This window comes from Lactuca virosa, chromosome 5 (assembly GCF_052849685.1).
Source record: "Lactuca virosa cultivar CGN04683 chromosome 5, Lactuca_virosa_CGN04683_v6, whole genome shotgun sequence".
In the NCBI taxonomy this organism is placed as follows: Eukaryota; Viridiplantae; Streptophyta; class Magnoliopsida; order Asterales; family Asteraceae; genus Lactuca; species Lactuca virosa.
The window spans coordinates 20,022,353-20,029,465 of NC_136430.1; positions in this window are offsets into that span (position 1 = coordinate 20,022,353).

A 7,113-nucleotide genomic window follows, 5' to 3' on the forward strand; every position below is an offset into this window, starting at 1 on the left:
ACCACCAGGCTCCCACAAACTCAAATATTAGGGCTACCCAAGCCTAAAACTCTTCTGCGTCATGCTCTGATCAGAGAGTACTTCATCACAACATTCTCTCGCTGACTAGTGGGTATTACGGCTCCCCGCAGTATCACAACGACCTCTCACTGAATAGTGAGTACTACGGCTCCCCGTAGCATCACCACAACCTCTTATTGAATAGTGAGTACTACGGCTCCCTGTAGCATCACAACAACCTTCCTCCTCCTTGCAAGACACCCACCAAGAAGCTCAACATGGCTCTCTTTCTTGCCCAAAGCACTCAGGACTCATTTAGGGTTTTCTCCTCTGAAGGGTAGCCGCAATAGGAGACCTTAAGTGCCTTTAAATAGGCCCAGGTCCGGGAGAATTAGGGTTTCTGCCAACAGCGCTGACTCGGTGAGTCATCTCTCCGACTCGTCGAGTCCATTCATTAACCACGTCACCAGGTCGCGACCCTACTCGACGAGTTGAGGCACCAACTCGTCGAGTCCCTCTAAAATCCTTGAATCAAATACTTAAAACAATATACCTGGGAAACCGGATGTTACAATTCTCCCCCACTTGAATCAGATTTCGCCCTCGAAATCGCTCCTTAATCACACATAAATTGAATCCAGTAATCCGTAAAGCACTACCGAAAGGATCTTCTACCACACCGATATTTTTTCCATCGACACCTGAATTCACACAGAAATTCCCAAGTCCAGAACCAAACCAACCCTTCAGCCGCTAAGTTACCCCTTTCTGACATTCCCAAAATTTGGAAACTCTAGTGGCCTGGCCCGCCGCCAGACCGCCCATACAAGCTATCACCATAATATATGCTCCTCGAACACCATCCTTGATAACTCACTGCTCCACTGATCCACACAAGACAAAGTCCAAAAATCGGCGACCGATCACTCATACCAACGATCTGAATCACGCCCCAAGGAACGAAAGGGCTCACATCCCACCAGGGGCTCATCCACTGAACTATAATCAGAATCCATCCGAACAATAAACTCTCATCACCCTGATCTCAGACACAAGAGAAATAATCATGCTTGCTCGGAAGTCCTCAACCTCTAGAATCGTAATCCTTTACTTTCTCACAGATATCTCTTTTATCATTTAGCACCTGGTCTACTCTCGACCCTACAGTCGGACCTCCAAAGGTTACCCACTACATGTCTCAAATCGTCTCGCCGCCTTCCCCCTCTCAACAACTATCTCGGTCCATTGTGACACACCAGTCACGAAATTCTCGCTATCCCAAGCGAATACTAAAATCCCCGTTGAAGATCGGCTCACCCCTGACCTTTGTCGTCTATGGCCCATTAGTTCCATGCATCCCGCGGTACCTCCCGAACCAAGCACTGACCTATACTGGTCTAAGACGCCAGATGACAACCACTACCCTTCAACATGGAACTCACCTCAGAATCTGGTATCTCATCTCACCTACCTGACGCACTACCAGAGCCAAACTCAAACTCGAGAGTTTGGTCTGACCCAGAGTTGGAACCACTCGTCCCAATGAACCACTCAACTCATGACTCATGACCCGCAACCCATGCGTACCTCACTGGTCCACTTCTCTTTGGTTGCGACAACCACTACTCAATTCAGAATATAACGACTCCCGACAAATATGGAGACCCCAGTCTCGCCCCTGGTTCGACCACCAGGCTCCCACAAACTCAAATATTAGGGCTACCCAAGCCTAAAACTCTTCTGCGTCATGCTCTGATCAGAGAGTACTTCATCACAACATTCTCTCACTGACTAGTGGGTATTACGGCTCCCCGCAGTATCACAACGACCTCTCACTGAATAGTGAGTACTACGGCTCCCCGTAGCATCACCACAACCTCTTATTGAATAGTGAGTACTACGGCTCCCTGTAGCATCACAACAACCTTTCACAGAATAGTCAGTACTACGGCTCCCCGTAGCATCACCACAACCTCTTACTGAATAGTGAGTACTACGGCTCCCCGTAGCATCACCACAGCCTCTCACTGAATAGTGAATACTACGGCTCCCCGTAGCATCACCACACCCTCTCACTAACTCATTGAAACTGCAGCTCCCCGCAGTCTTACCGCACTTGCTCTTACCACTTCATAATCTCATCCTCAGGTCGACGCCACACTGCAATCATTAACTCATGCCCTGCGGACCAACCATAGATAGGTGTACACACTTACCCAAATTATGCATTGCTATTTCTAACGACATCCGCCATAACAAAACACCTTTCCCTGCTGCAATCCACATTCTCGAATAATCTCGCTTGATGTCAATTGGCCGAAGGGCCCCCACTGGAACCATAGACACTTGATACACCACTTGCCATCTCAAACTCAAACTCAAAATAATCCGAGATTTAGGACATTAAACTCGGATACCCCGGTACACCATCGCAGCGCCTTGCAGTGTCTTGACTCTACCACTGATCTCCTTGTCACACAACACAAAATCTCGGAATATTCCAATTCTCAATTTGAACACGGAGAAATGGTCACTGACCCAGAAAATGTTAACGACAATCCGAAACTCCCTCCTATAATGCTCAGAACTCATACAAGCATACCCATAACGACCCAGAAGTTGGTTGCCTAATCAACTTCTGCCTTTCCCAACTGCATATACCAGCCCATACATTGAACCAGAAATTCTCAACCGCCGAACTATCCTTACGAGCCAACCCCCTCGAATTCACCATTACACCCTTGAAAATTTCCTGACCACCACAAGGTCTCCGATCAACAGCCACCTGCCATTGTGACCCTCATCCTTTCTCGAACACATTTCTGATCCCCTCAATAAAATACCCGGTTCTCCCCCACATAGGGTTCGACCCATCACCGATTGGCGCATTAACAATCTATCCCACAGACTGTTTCTACCAGTAACATCGCACCTACTCTTGGAGGATACTACGCAATGCTCCATAATCTCCCCACTAGAGATCAAGCAACTTCAAACACCCCGAATCTCAGATGAAATCCTAAGGAACTTCTCATCATGACTGCCTCTAGTCATTCAGAATCTCATACCATCCCATTACCGAACATCTCAACTGTCCAGTAGTAACCCTGGCTCTTAGTCTGGAAATAATGAACTATCATACTTTTCATCCTCGACTCCTCAACCAACGTTCCATCACGTGAATTATCATAAGAGCAGAGACCTCATTACCACACCCGATACCTATCATAGACAAAAGAGCCACCGCCCCGATATACTCCTCTTGATCGTCCGACGCTGCAGCTAATACATGCCCTACTATACTCAAATAGGGTGTATCCTTGTCCTTGACCATCTCAGTCCCCACTGACAACCTGCTCATGCCATATCATTACCCCGCGGCAGACATACTGCCCAAATACTCTAGTAGAAGATCGCCATCAATGCTACCCCACAGGGTTTACCCCCAAGCTCAAAAACCGAAATCTCAACACCTCTTATGTTTTCCCACAGGAACGGAAATAGCACCACTCAGGTCACAGAAGGTGACATCTCCACTATCGGCTGATTGCTCAACTCAGGCCGCAATCCTCCATAAACGCCATCTCTACTCATCCTTGAGTCTCGCGACTTCGTCTGACATCTCGCTCAAAAATACCTTGGAATCATCTCGACTTCCCTCACAAGGGATGCTTCATGGAAACTCGTTCAACATGGCCCTCTGACCTCATACTCTATCGTATCCGATCTCCACCTAATCAATCACGAAGGAATAACTGAAAAACACAAGCATTAACTGCTACGAATCATGGTACTCGAACCACTACACCACCTCTCAATCTTCCACAAAGCATGGTACTCAAACCATGACATCACTTCTCAATCTGCTACTTAGCATGGTACTCAAACCATGACATCACCTCTCGATCTGCCACAAATCATGGTACCCGAACCATGACATCATCTCTCAAACTGCTACTTAGCATGGTACTCGAACCATGACATCACTACTCAATCTGCTACTTATCATGGTACTCGAACCATGACATCACCTCTCAAACTGCTACTTAGCATGGTACTCGAACCATGACATCACTTCTCAATCTGCTACTTAGATCCTCCGGAATACTCCCTGTATCGAGTATGGGTCCTCTGCTCTCAGTAGTACGGGCCCATACTACCTGCCACATCTACCCATACTTTCTACAAGAACTATCCCAGAGTTCCTAAGTAGCTGCTCAACCTTCTCAATCACCAATCCCGTTGTGCGTGCTCGCTCCCCAACGAAATGCTCTACTCTGTCAGCACACTCATCTGACCATGGTCACTCCCTAGGCTCTTCCTAGGTTCTCACACTTCTCCGTGATCAGTTGCTGAGAAACTCCTATGATTCCAGTCATCTACCTCCTGAATATCGTCACATTCACTTGGTAGCTGACTCCCATCATCGGGAGTTCCACAAAGCACGAAGCAAGCAGCATTCGGGTATCGACTAAACACGTAAAACCCACTCTAGGTTACAACTCTATTGCTCTGCTCATACTCAACAGGTGTCACCGAACTTAGACAACTCTACCCCACGCGGGCATCTAGCTACTCTCTCAGTAGGTTCCTCCAATTCTCATCTAGGTGTCTCTCCTAGATTACTCCTCTACTCGAAACTCTATCTCTGTAATATTCCTGCTGGATACTCTTACTCAGCACATACCCGGAAGCACATCACAGATAACAAAAACTCCTAGGCTAAGGCATCACAAATCAGGCCACTCTAGTCCTAAAATATGAAATACCTAGCCTATCCTCTAGCATGCAGAATATCACAAAATATCTCATAGCACAAATATGGTATTTTGGGAAATTACCGTTCGGGCTCTGGCTGATTGTACACACTGCTCCTTCTCGTATTCTCTTAGAAACTCTTCCTCGTTTTAGAAAAATCATTTCCTTGAAAATTTTTCTCAAATCCTCAGTTTGAGTCCAGATTTACCCGAAGGTGCATCCGAATCCCTCAAACCAAGGCTCTGATACCAACTTGTAACGACGTAAATTTTCAAAACAAATTTTTCATTTTAAATCACGTAATTCTCATAATGTATTTCACAAAAATCTCTTTTATTAAGTTTACAACTCAAAACTTCATAATTGCTCGGTTAAAATCCAGGATCCTCAAAACGTAACTCTCTCACTAGTGTGTACAATCAAGCCGGTGCCTTCCCGCGATCCTGAGAACAACCTGAAACACATAACACATCACACGGTAAGCACGAAGCTTAGTGAGTTCCCCAAAATACCACATATAACAAATTCGCCACTCGAGGCTATACTCTGTAGGACCCTCTGGTCCATGTGTCTCAGTGGGACCCTCCAGTCCCATAGCTCGTTGGACCCTTAGGTCCGGTCTAGCTCGTTGGACCCTCTGGTCCGGTCTGGTTGAGCCTTCCGGCCTCACAAATCGTTGGACCTTCCGGTCCGGTCTGGTTGAGCCTTCCGGCCTCACAAATGGTTGGACCTTCCGGTCCGGTCTAAATAACTCATAACATAATATCACATAGAAAAGATGCACAACTCAAGCAAGCACATAAGACCTTCCGGTCACACATAAATACCACTCTAGGTAACGTATAGTGAGAAGACTCACCTGATGGCTAGTAGGTAATAGACAGCACTCAAAAATCTTGGACTAGCCTCCGCTTACACATTAGACAAGCATCTCGATCATTATTCGCCTTATTAATCATTTACTCCTTAAGTCCTCTTTTCCCCTTTTTACCCTCGGGATGGGTAAAAGTCTATATTACCCCTCCTTGGTCCCTCCTGCCCTTTATTGACTCACCCAGGAAGTCAACAGAAAACCAGACCAATTCAATAACCAAGATTGACCTGACTCGCCGAGTGCACACCTGTGACTCGCCGAGTCCACTCGTATTCTCCACGTTCTTCCTAGGGTTCACTCAGCTCACTGAGTTGACTCCCAACTCGATGAGTTAACACTGGGTCAAGGCTACTGGGTCACACCCACTACAACTCATCGAGTCATCCCATGGACTCGGCGAGTTGGCTCCATTGGGTTACTCACTCAGCCACCTGAGGTCAGATCTGTAGCTCTAACTCATAGATCTAACCTCTTACTACCCAAAAGTTGCATAAAGGTCCGATCTTGATGTCCATGCATGGTGTATTTTGCATTATAAACCATAAAAACTCCATTAATGGTTCCTAGCTTCAAAGCCCAATGGTTGCTCCACCATGGCTTCCCACTTTTGGACTCTCTGGACCCTCCAAGGTCCAGATCTATGCTATCAACTCATAAGAGGGGTTTGATGCATTCAAAACCCCACCAAGAAGGTAATACAAGCCCTAATCCATAAAAGAAAGATCTACTCAAATAGGGAAGAAAGGAGTCTGAATTGATACCTCCCACTGATGCTCCTTGGTTGCAAATCGCGGATCTACAACCTCCTCTGACCCCTTTGGCTTGAAACCTTCCTCCTCCTTGCAAGACACCCACCAAGAAGCTCAACATGGCTCTCTTTCTTGCCCAAAGCACCCATGACTCATTTAGGGTTTTCTCCTCTGAAGGGTAGCCGCAATAGGAGACCTTAAGTGCCTTTAAATAGGCCCAGGTCCGGGAGAATTAGGGTTTCTGCCAACAGCGCTGACTCGGCGAGTCATCTCTCCGACTCATCGAGTCCATTCATTAACCACGTCACCAGGTCGCGACCCTACTCGACGAGTTGAGGCACCAACTCGTCGAGTCCCTCCAAAATCCTTGAATCAAATACTTAAAACAATATACCTGGGAAACCAGATGTTACAGCTTAGATAAAAGGTGTTTTATTTACTCTCAAAGTGTTGGGGCCATATAGGATTAGTATTATTCTTGTGTTTCACTTTGCATGTTTTGACTTCCAGAATAACTAGGTCGTTCTTCCTGAATGACTAAGTTGTTCAAATGATCCACAGTCGATAATACGTTGGAAGTAGGTATTAAGGCAAGACTGTCATGAAGCTGGTTTGTAGATGTCCAAGGTAGTGGACATAGAAAGAGTTACTACAACATTCATGAGTGCTCATAAGTTCTGAGTATTGGATTAAACCCACGCTCATTTGAATCACTTCATGGATTTTATCACG